General features: G+C 37.3%; 1 protein-coding gene across 6 annotated transcripts in view; it reads left to right on the top strand.

Moving 5' to 3' along the window:
• The window catches only part of ATXN7 (ataxin 7), a 91,392-nt gene that overhangs the window by 1,038 nt on the left and 78,560 nt on the right, over positions 1-11,794 (top strand). The window contains exon 2 of one of the 6 annotated variants that reach the window (XM_075514560.1): positions 7,758-7,845. The exons of 4 other annotated variants lie outside the window; for them this stretch is intronic. The gene's annotated coding sequence lies outside the window, so the exon portion shown is untranslated. Of the gene's footprint in view, positions 1-7,757; positions 7,846-11,794 lie in introns of those variants that run through there. One more of the 6 variants, XM_075514563.1, reaches the window with a different exon arrangement.

Here is an 11,794-nt window from a genome sequence, read left to right as displayed (position 1 = left end):
GCCACCCTTGGGCTCATCCCCACTCGATGCTGGGAAGACAAGCAGCAGGGCCCAGGGGGTGCAAAAATCATTATCCTGATACGTTTCCTAGGGAGTTTGGCTAGCACAAGTGGCTAGGAACAGAAGTCGTTTCTTCCTACCCTGAAAAACTAAGCTGGCACTGGGAAAAAAGGCTAGAGGTGTCTGGAGAAAAGAGATATTAAGGTGTTACCAATACCAAGTGTTGAGTTTTAGGCTTTTGGTCCACCGACTTTGACACTTGGGCAGTGCTAAAACTGGCAACGTTACTGTAGTACATGTCAAGGTGCATGAGACGTATGTCCAGAGCCTGACACCCTCATATTCTCTCTTCATTTTGGTTTGGACGCTTCAGTAGCTTGTTCTGCTTAGCGCTTTGCATTGACAATTTTAGGGTCGTAGAGAAAATCAGGGTAGGAAAAGAACAAAGTGGGTGTGTGCTATAATCTGTGCTTTCCTGGTTTTAGAGCTGTGAGCGATTACGAGGCGCTTTTTTGTTCTGGATAGCGGCATTTAACAGCTATTTATGGATTTGTAGATTGTTTCAAGCCAGTACTTTGTCTTTAATAGGCAACTGGTCAGATTCTTTGGAAGGTGCTATTGGGAAAGCATTACGGGGAGCGGTCATTAAAACTCCGCCTGAACTTTTGAGAATAAAGAGTTTCCAACATAGAAAACCTGGATAAGCGATTTCTGTTCTTGAAATTTTTATGTATTATTATGTGATTTGCGAGTGATATAATTTTACATGAAAACCTAACTCTCTATTTAGTTACACAAAGTTTGGGCCAAAGAATGGGCCATGAATTCATGAGCTGTGTATGCACTATTAAAAAACCTCACTTTTATGAACTCTGAATTTGTTGTCATTTAATGTAGTTGCTTTGACAAAAACCTTTGTTTTTCCTAAGGCTTTGGACTCTATGATATAGCCCTAGTGTTTTGGCAAAGGGTGAGAAGATGACCTAGCTGAACTTCTCTACACGAATTGTCTAGAGTGCAGTTTGTTGGTGCCTTTCCCTCTTTACCCACTGATTACCTCTCAGAAGTCTTAAGCGTCTTGAAGCATCCAGTCTTATCAAGACTTAATATTTTTCTTGCCCTTCTCTGAGCTCTTTCCGTTTTCTGAGCCCTTTCTGTTTCTGCCACAGAGACAAGTTGATCTGAACTGAAGGCAATTGTAGGTGGATATCCACAATTATTTATTTAATCATGTTAGAATACTTTTATATTATTTTCTGTCATTTAATCCAATATAACCTTTTCTCACTTTTTGTTCATCATTCCAGTGTTGGTCAGATAGTCTTATTAAATGCTCCACAATGACAAATAGATAGTCCTTGAGTAATTAATTTAGAATACAGCAGTCCATATGATTAGTTAATAATATTTAATGACTTTTGTGCTGTTCTTGTCTTCATATGTGTTACTAATTACAAGATTCTTACAAATTCTCAGTTCTGGGTCTTAGGCTCATAGGAACAATTTAGGGAACAAAGCCATTATTTTTCTTTTTAAGACAGGGCTTTCAGGCATCATCAATGTTCATTAACTTTTCTCTTTTAGCATGGGAAGTAGAACTTGGTAAAGAAGTCATCAAGAATCTCACCAAGGCTACATATTGATGTAATAGCCTGTTCTCTTTCCTGTTCTCTTTTGACATTTTGAACATCCACGAGGTGTTTTTGCCCAGGAAGCCAGTTCCAGCTTGCTGGGTTTCTATACGCACTTGAGTATTCACTATGTCTTTGGAGTCTTCTTTCAATTTGCTCCACTTCCAAGTAGAGTTCCTCACCGTGTAAGTATGAAACAACCCTTGTTTCACATGTATGGAGTGTGTGTTGCACTGGGCTGTATACAAGCATGTTTTTTCCATTAATCCAGTGTCATGCACGATGTAGATCTCTGGAGCAGGGTTGACCTACTCTTATTTACTTGTCCTTCAGCAGTTTGTGTATGCTGTGCAGATTTTATCAGCTACAGTCTTTTATATAGTCCTTCAACTGACTGGCAGAAATACTGAGTAGCATTGGACCTTCCTTAAGGCATCACTATTGGAGATTCATGCAGTAGGAAAAAATGTCTTGCACAGGGCATAGCACCTTACTCCTTGCCAGCCCTTTTGGAATACGTACCTGTGTGTGCAAGCTTTCAGCCAAGCTAAATGTGATGTCGTTTTCCCTCTTTCCTTCAATTCCTTTATGTGTGCCATATGGTAAGACCCTGAAGCAGTTTATACATAATAATTTGTTGCACACCTGTCCTTGTCAAAAGTGTTAAATGAGCCTCTGTAATGTTTCCAGGTGACTCTGGATACAAGAAGTATAACCTAGGTAAGTTTAGTACTGCAAGATGTTACATGTGTGTGGAGCTGGCTCAGATTTTTCATTAGTATCCTTTTTTGCTGAAAAAAATGGCTTTTAAGTACACCATATTTTTTTTATTGAGGAAATCTGTTAATGTTGAAGTTTTCTTTCCTGAAAAAAAATCTATGAGAGTCAAAGTTTAATGTGACTTTATACCTCCTCCCCTTTTCTTTAACTGTGTATATATATTTTTTTTTCCAACTGCAGAAAAAGTTAAAGGGGAAGAAGCTTTTTATAGTATTCCAGGCTATAATGAGCTATGATTTTTAGAGCTAAGAAAACAGCTTTAACTATTGATGAGGTGGATTTAAAATATTTTTCCTAAGCCTCCCTAATAATTTATGAGGTGGTTTTAGATTCCAGGTTTTCTTCGTGTTGAATAACTTCTAAATCAGACTGTTGTGTGGCACTAAATCTTACAGAGATCTAAGTATAGTAGGTCAGAAACTACAAGGTATTTTTATCCCGTCCAACCTATATTCTTGTCAGAAAGCCATACCAAATTTATTTAGCGAGACCTATTTTCTGTAAGCCTATGTTTAGCATTACTTTTTACCAACATCCTTTATTTCTTTGTTGATTGTATACCATGATTTTGTGCAAGACCAATACCAAGCTAACCTATTGGTGTCACCCTGTTTTCTCATTTTAAATTATGTTAGAGTGTTACATTTTCTTTGCAGTCTTCTTTAGCCTCAGCGTTTACTGAAAACTAGCATCAGTGTTTCAAGAGCTTGTCATCTCATTCTGTAAAAATTCTTAGACACTGGCTGTCTAGTTCTGCAGATATTAAAATATTCACTTTTGGCCGATGAACCTGGAAGTTTTCAATCCAGTGATGGGGGTAAAAAAGTAGTAGGCTTTCCTTTTTTTTTTTTTTTTTTTTAATCCTAAGCAATGTGGTTCTTAGCCTTGTAAAAAGCTTTCCTAACATGGACCCTTGTGTTTCTGCAGAGCTAGCACATTTTCATAGAATTACAACATAACGAGAGAAGGGAGAATGAAAATACTTGTTGCAACTGTAGTGACAATAACAATAATTTAAAAATGCAACATTTTATTATGCGAACAGTAATCAATTTTGTTGTCTACCGCCTGATTACCAAGATTGATTAAATGTAGTGTTAATACCATACTTTGAAAACAAGGCTCCTATCAGATAATAATGTAACCACAAGTTGTGGGCTACAGGATTGTTTTTATTTCTTATTTTTCACTTTGTAACTGAAAGAAGCATGTAAAATTCCAGAATTTTTAACAGAAGCACTTTGCAAAATACAAGTCCTGGAAATTTTTTGTTCTTTAGAAAGACATTTCATTACTAATGCTTTTCTCTTGAAGGGAGACAAAAGCTTATTTTAGTTATTTTAAAAAAATAGTGCTGCATGGTCCTTTTAAATAACTTTTTCTGAAGTAAGGGCTCTGTCTCATGGTTAATCTAGATTATACAGGTGGTGTTCTGATATTGCCCTTTTTCAGGTATCTTCACAGGAATTATGTAACAGCTTTCTACATTTCATATCTGGATCCTACTGAATATTTATGAAGCTTGAAGATCAATTATTGTACATTTTAAGGTGATCTGTCACTAACTTATTAAAGCTTGTCAAATGCAAATTGAAACTACATGATACTGGAAATTTAGGTATTCAGTGTAGAGAACTGAGTTTACAAGTGGAAGGATGCTCCCAGCAAAGGAAAGCATGCCTTCCATGCGTGTCAAAAGGTGCTTTAATTGAGACAGTGGAATTATCAGAAGTTAGAAGTGGTACACTGGGTCATGACTCCTATTCCCAGTGACTTGGTAGGTTCCCACTTGGCAAGAAAGTCAAGGTGTTTTAGCAGGTATCTCATGAAACTCAGTGTCATGAAACTGCTGCGAGACAGATTAGATGGTTAGGTTTTTCTTTTAATCTAAAAATCGTTCACACCGTAGACTTCAGCTCCCTGTGCGATGCCTCAGAGATCCCACCAGTGTCTGCATTCTGTGATTTAAAATGACTCTCAGGTAATTTTAGGGTGGCATTTCGTGTTTCATGTATTTTGTGAGGAAGCAGCCATTTATTCTTTTGCAGTTGTTTTCAGTTATCTAGTAGCCTCTTAGTTTGTTGGCAGGATGTTTTCAGTGTGGCTTTTTTTTTTTTAATAAAAAAACCAGCATATTTTTATTTTTCCTTCCCCAATCCTTCAATTCATGGGTTTGATAGCATTTACGCTCTACCCTGAAGATCATCAGTGGTGTGCCAGAGTTTTCAGAGGAAGAGGTGGATGTTGAATGAGGTTTTATGCTAAGAAGAAGAATTTGTCTCTGTTGGCATCAGGCCAAATGGTAAATGTTTGTATTTAACTGTGGCTTAAAACAGTGGATGAACAGTAAGAGAGTTGTGAGTATCATATTTACTCATCTGATGTTTAAATAAATAACTGTTAGTGCTACTGAGGAAATTTTGCACACAGATTACAAGGGAAAACAGGCATTTCCTCCTTTGGAAAGCAGCTCTTGCCCGACTTCAGAGCGGTGTTTTCTGAATCACGTGGCCAGATGCTTTGACTCTGCTAAGAAAGCTGAATCAGAGCTATTGCGCAGCTTCTGAGTCAGCTCTTCAAAGTTTAATAAAAGTTGGTTGGTTGGGTTTCTTTTGGGTTATTATTTTTTTTTAAAGCAGTCCAAATCTGTAAAAGAAGACCTAGAAATTTTTACAAAGCTTTGAGCTTGGCCGCATGATGGACAGATGTTGGAAGAAACACTTCTATCTCAGAAGATGAAGAAAGAGAGTATCAGGTCTATATCGATAAACGTATGTTTCTCATTTTAAATTGGGTTTGTATTTTGCTTTGGATTATTTTATGGCTTATTTTCTTTTAATAGACTAACTCTGTCAGTGGGTAGTGTTTAAGCACAGCTACAATTTACAGTTCCTATAAAACATGATACACTGAAGCATGTTCTCACCCCCTGATTTCTGAGTGAGGTACAAGCCTGAGCAGCGTAACAGAAATAATCAGAGGCGTGGTCGCACGCTTTGGTGACGCCTGCTCAGTTTTAGGTTTTAGGATGTCATATGTTGAATGAAAACACTGAACTTCATTTCTGACCATCGTTACTCTACCAGTAGTGACTGGAAGCAGGGTAAAACCCTGAAGAGAAGTTGTGGCCTTCTTAGGAAGAAGGCACACTCTCCTCAGTTTCTTTTTCCTTTTCTTTTTCAAGTGGGCCAAATGTAGCTTCTAAACTATTGCTTCGATTGCTGTCAAAGCAGATGGTTTAAACAAATATTTCGAGAGATGTATGATGAGAAGATAACTGGTCTTTTCCAGCAGAGACTCTCAGATCCAGAAGGGGCAGGTGCAGGTTATGGCATTTCCTTGCCTTTCTCAAGCTGGTTGTACCAAAGGGAAGGTTGCTCTGGCTGAGGCATCGTGTTTCCATGAAGGTGGAGGGGCCAAATGCTTTAGTACTTGCTGGTGTTTCATTAAAATTATACCAGCCGGAGCAGCTTGAAGGAGATGATGAATCTGCACATTTTCTACTCGGGAGCTGAAGTAGGAATGTGCTTAATCCTGCCTATAGCCAGGGCTAAGCACCTTTCTCTAGGGAGCATTTCGGATTCATGCTCTCTTGAAATTAGTATCATAAGCCCTTTCTTTCAAAAGGGAGCAAAGGTCAATCTTTGCTTTCAAAACCCAGGAGGTGGCAATGGTTCTGGTTCCCTTTTCGTCATTAGCAGAGCTGTTATCCGCTAGACTGCTCACCACATGTGTGGGAGACTTCAACCCAGCTATCCTCCTTCCTGAGGGGATTAATGCCCATAATTCTTTCCATCAGAGTGAATTTTGTAATCACCAGCCTGTTGACTAGTATGAGGTGGTGTTGCTGTCAGAAGGACTGAACACGCCTGTATAGCCCAACACAGAGATATTAGATGACCGAGGACTAAGGCATTTAAGGAAATAATCCATAAAAGCAAACTAGTAGTTTTGGAAGTGCAAGAGAAAAACATGCAAGTGTCGCAAAGATTACATTTGAACTGAAGACCAGATTCTATTCAAAGATGTATGAGTGCCTTCCTGGTAATTTCCAAATTTTATGTGCAAGCAGGAATAGAATTTGGACTTGAAAAGTATAGGTAAACAGAAGAAAACAAGTTGTGAAATAAAATTATCTGCTTCATAAACTGTTTTTGGTGGGTTGCAAAAGGTAAATAGAAAAAATAATGTCAAACATTGGGAAAAAGAGAAATTGGACACAAAATACTTCATATATAAAGTGTGTGTATATACATATGTATTTATGTATACATGTAAATTTTCATTTGAGGTATGAAAGTGGTTATATGTGTGCCCAAAACATTAAGCCCAAAATGTTATTTCTCTTAATAGTATTTACAAAACTCCCATGGTAACTCTTCTTATCATAATGTTTTAGTAGAGAATTGGTATAAACAAGCATTCAGGTTTGCTTGTTGTTTTTTCTTTTGCAAAACGTTAGTGCAGAATGTTTGAAAACCACGAGGATTTCTCTTTGATCCTCTGCCTTTTTCCTTTATTTTAATAAAAATTTAAATGTTGATTATACATGGAGAGAATTGAACTAATAAAAGAGGCAAGGCAGATAAATTGGATTTTATAACTTAAATTAATAAAGATTGGCTTGTAAGAGATGAGAGTAAAACAGAGCCATGCTAATAATAACTACAAGTATGCACCTGTGATTTAGTAGTTCATTGTAACTATTTTCACTTCAGTTTCACTCCAGTGTTGCTTTGGCAGTTATGGGTTGTGTTTTTTTCATTTTTGAGATCTGCTTGTGGTTTTTGGTGTGTGTGTCTGTGTGTGTGTGTATATATATATATGTAAAGTTAGGATGGTGTTGAACAGTAACATATCCTGAAATAAAATTGTGTGCATGTATATTAAAATAAAACATATAGGAAATTTTTAAAAATGTCATGAATTTGAAGTTTAATTTTAAAAGTACCTAAATTGCACTTGAGTTGCAGCCACTTTGCTGGGATTGGAATAGGAGGATATTTACAGTCAGGTTTTCTAGTAAAACTTCTTTTCTGTTGTTACATGAAAGACTTGCACAAAGAGGAGCAACTGACTGTAACTGTAGTTTATGTCATCAAACAAATGGAAGGAAATAGTTCAAGAGCTGCTGTTTTCAAATGTGTATGTTAAAGAAGTCTGTCCTGATCTTGCAAGCTCTTGAAGGGATTTTGAACTTTACTAGTCCTCTCAAATGTTGGCGTAGACTTGTAATATGATGATGATACAAGTAACGAGTTTCCTAATGACTGGATTATTCATATCGAATCTTCTTTATTTGTAATTGCCTCTTTATAGAGTCTGTTCCCCATCGTGTCTTTCTAGGACTGGCCTACTAAATTTGGCACAGAGAGTTCCAACTCTAAGACAGCCATTTTGCAACCTACATTTTCTTCTCTTTCTGCTTATATCAGTGAGTATAATTGCTATTCTTTATCTTTTTTCTGGTGGTGGTTCTCCTTGTTGCTCTTCTGTGGAGATGGATGCTATGAGAGTGTGCTGCTCCCTCAAAGAGGCCTCTAAAGTTATTCAGCAAGTATAGTTGTCTTTAAATAAGCGGTTGTTCTCTGTTGGCTTCTGTGCAGGTGGTGTCTTTCAAGCAGCTGCAATACTGTCATTGCTTGGGGAAACGTAAGTGACGGGTAGCCCTAGCACAAGACAGCTTCTAGTAGGTATGGGTAAGGTACAGGGCTGTTTGTTGTGGTCGAGAAAAGTATTACAGTAATTCACGTCAAAATGTGATTTTTTTTTTTGGCAAAGCTATAGAAATAGGAAAATATTACCTTAACTATGTGTCACTGTAGTTAAAGAAGAATGATTTCTGCTAATCCAGTTGTCAGCAGGGCCCAGACTTTGCTAGTCTCCATTATCCTTTTTGTTGAGAAAGGAGGAAAGAGTCATTGGAAATTCCATGATCTCTTTTGCCAAAAATCACCTGATGTCAAGTCAAAGATCTTCCCAGGCAAGTGTCCTCTTAAGAGGAATGTTGAGACTGTGATATAGTTGTCTGTTGTTATCAGAGAGTTTAAAGCTTAAGAGTAAAATTTGCTTTAGAAATATAAATATTTCAAAAATAGAAAATTTAACTATTGAGAGTTTATGCACATAAATATAATGTTGGAGGATATATAAAAGAAAAAACTCACTTTTATCTGGTCATATTTTGCAAAGATTTACTTTGATGCTTTGAGATTAATTTTTGGCTGCTTCTTTTTCTTGCCATTTGGCGAATATTTTTCTGTGTTTCTCGTTCTTCACCAGCTCTTCTTTGTGCACCATCTCTGATATCAACAGGAAAGTGCATAGTTTTGCTGCAGGGCAATGGGGCTAACCTTCTTTTTATATTTGTGCTCACACCATAATAGTGACATTTTATTATCTCGGGAACATGACTTGAATTTTTAAAGTGATAGGAATATCACATACACTTTTGTTTGATTTATTTGTAAGTACAAAACACTGCATATGGAAGGATCGCCTACTGTGTTTCAGCTGAGCTTCCTAAACTTTGTTAGATGAAAAAATACATACATTATTAGGGATCCTGAGTTTCTGAAAATCAGAGTGCTCCATTTCCTTTAGTTTTGAAATAAAGTATTAACTGCACACAGGCAGGACAACAGGGTCTGTATTGAATGAAATTGGGAAAGAGGAAGTGTGGAGACGCCAGTGAAATTGCTTAAAGGTCTGAAAGACAGGATGCGTAACCAAGTGCCAAAAGAAGGCAATTCCGTAAGTAAGAGGGGACTGAGGGAGTGAGAAGACAGATCTATTGAAGAGCATTGCAGAGCAGGGGGTTTTATGGCAGGTAGGGGAAGAAATAGATGAAATTGCAGCAATGAAGATTCAGCATGGACAAACACAGTTTTCTAGTGGAAGTATTGAAACGTTGGAATAATCACCTGTGGGGACAATGGCGCTGCCATTGCCTGAGGTCTTTAAGAACAGGTTCGATTACCTGTATTGTTCCCACCAGGTAGTTTAGTTATCATGCCCTGGGGCTGAGTGACGGACTATCTGACCTTTGGAGGTTCCTTTCATCCCTCCTTTGGTTAACAGACCTCTAACTACCGATTGCACAGATTTTAATAAGATCAGAGTACAAGACTGATACATGCTGAAACCTATTTTCCACCTCTATGACCTGTTTAGCAGTTCTGTTTCAACTGGAATTTGTTATATCTATAAGAAAGGTTATGGTAGTTGTCAAGTAAATGTTATGTTTTTCAATGGGTTTGGTTTTTTGGGGGGTGTTTCTTGCATGTCATCCTCCAGGGCAATGCTATAGCGAGTACAAGTCCTCCTCCCGTTTAAATAATACTCTTCTCTGCTGTAATGTTGCATCCAGGCCAGTTATAGAATTGTTATTCTATTTGGAAAAACTAAGAGGATCTGTGGAGTGGCTTGTGGGGAAGAAGTGTGGCCTGAGTGTGGATCTGAATGAGCAATTGTTCCAACTGGCTGCATGCATGCACAAGGTAGAAATTGTTGATTTCAACAGACTACAACTTGACATTTGGTTCATATGTAGGTAGCAATGTTGAACAGCGAGCTTTGTAATCCCACTTAATTTCATTTTATCTGTGAATATGTATCCCCTGAGGAAAAATTAATTTCTTAGTGGGACTAGCAGTAAGAGGAGGTATACTGTGTGACCTGGAGGTTGTGTATCTATTGCAACAATAAACGTGAGAAGAAATCTAGTGTTTCTATAATGCTTCATTACCAGTCTTCTTGACCATCAGCAGAAGAGTGAGGAAACTGGAGAACTGATTTCTTCACAAGACATTATTAGCCATAGCTAATAAATTATTTTAATAGCTAAAGAGTATGCTAGCACTTACTTACTCAGCTGTGGCTTCATATCTGTGTATGGTTTGCAGAGAAGGTAACTGCTACTGGGAATATGTTAAAATGCATATTCTCCAGGTAAATAATAACAAAAAAATCCTTCCTTTTATCAGTTAAAGAGTACCTGGTGGTTGTTTGATTAATGCTTGAGTATTGAATGCCCTATTAATAGCTATATAAGTAGTAGTAGTTAGAACAAGATATGATTTTTATGTAGTATAATAAACAGCCATGAATTAATATACTATATAAATATGTGTCAACTTTACAGTATGTAAGAAGCGTTGGCTTGGGTGGGCTTTTGTAGACATGTAAACCGCTAGTATATTTGGGTCAGTATGAATGTATTTCTTAAAATGAAAATGTTAAGGTTTTTAAATTAAGTTTCATGCCACTAGAAAGACTTTTTTAATCTCATTAGTATCACTAATGTCATTAATGTTAAAGCTTTGTCAGCATTTTTACACAGGTAGCCTGTGAAAGGTGACTTGCATCTTCAGCTAATGATGAAATTTTGTATTCAGTTTCTTAGCATGGCCTAGCACATTTCTTAGCAAACAGTCTGAAACACAGGATTTACTTGAAAAGCAGTATAGTGCTATTGTATATATATTTTCCCCACATGTACAACTTAAATGTTTATAACAAAATGCAATTGCAGTTTTTAGAGAAAAGCAGGGAGACATGGGCCAAATGCTCATTAGTCAGAAGGTGTGTTAAGAAGAGAAACCCAAATAATTTAATTTTTTAAGCTAGTTGTAACTTTCTACAATGTGAGTTCTTGGGTTTTTTTGAATGGGATTAACATTTCTTTCATTGCTCTAACATTTTTCTCTTTCTTGTTACCAATACTGTGTTTGATGGGAGGTGGTGTACTCTGACTCTAGATGGCAGTCACTGGTAGGCAAAGGGAAGAATCGTTCTGGGTTGCTTGGCTTGGACCCTGCAAGTCTCTGCACTGGTTGGCTTCTCTAGCTGGAATTTTTATGGTGTTGGACAGCAATAAAAGTGTCACCTCAGCTTCTCTCCCTTCTGAACTGCAACAGAGATACTATGAAGAAAGGAAAAAAAATGCAAAAAATAAGAGAAACTGAGAAAATGTTGCAGTGAAACATTCACAAAAGAGAGCTTTAGTAATGCTGACAATAGTGAAGAGATTTCTTTTATACCAGCAAGACTCTTGTTCTGGATTAACAGAAGTAAATTTGTTTACAATGGAAGAAATACCAGTTTCCCACTAAATTCAGTTTCAAAGAGTAAAATAGATTGACCAAGGTGCAACCAGGGATAATAGGAGTGGAGGAATTTGTGATTGTAATCTCATTTAATCAAATGAGGATTTCTTCACAGTCTCATGGGCACGTGTTGTTGGAGAAATAGTTCTCTTTTTACTTAAGACCTTGTGTCTTCCACCACCCCTCTGCCCCCCCATCCTCCCTTTGCAGTGTCCATCCTCTCTTAATTTCCAAACTCCTTCCCATAATTTTACAGGTAATTCCTTTCCTTCATAC

Source organism: Mycteria americana, chromosome 11 (assembly GCF_035582795.1).
Source record: "Mycteria americana isolate JAX WOST 10 ecotype Jacksonville Zoo and Gardens chromosome 11, USCA_MyAme_1.0, whole genome shotgun sequence".
Classification (NCBI taxonomy): domain Eukaryota; kingdom Metazoa; phylum Chordata; class Aves; order Ciconiiformes; family Ciconiidae; genus Mycteria; species Mycteria americana.
The sequence above is the reverse complement of the archived record's forward strand: the minus strand, read 5'-3'. Positions and strand labels throughout refer to the sequence as shown.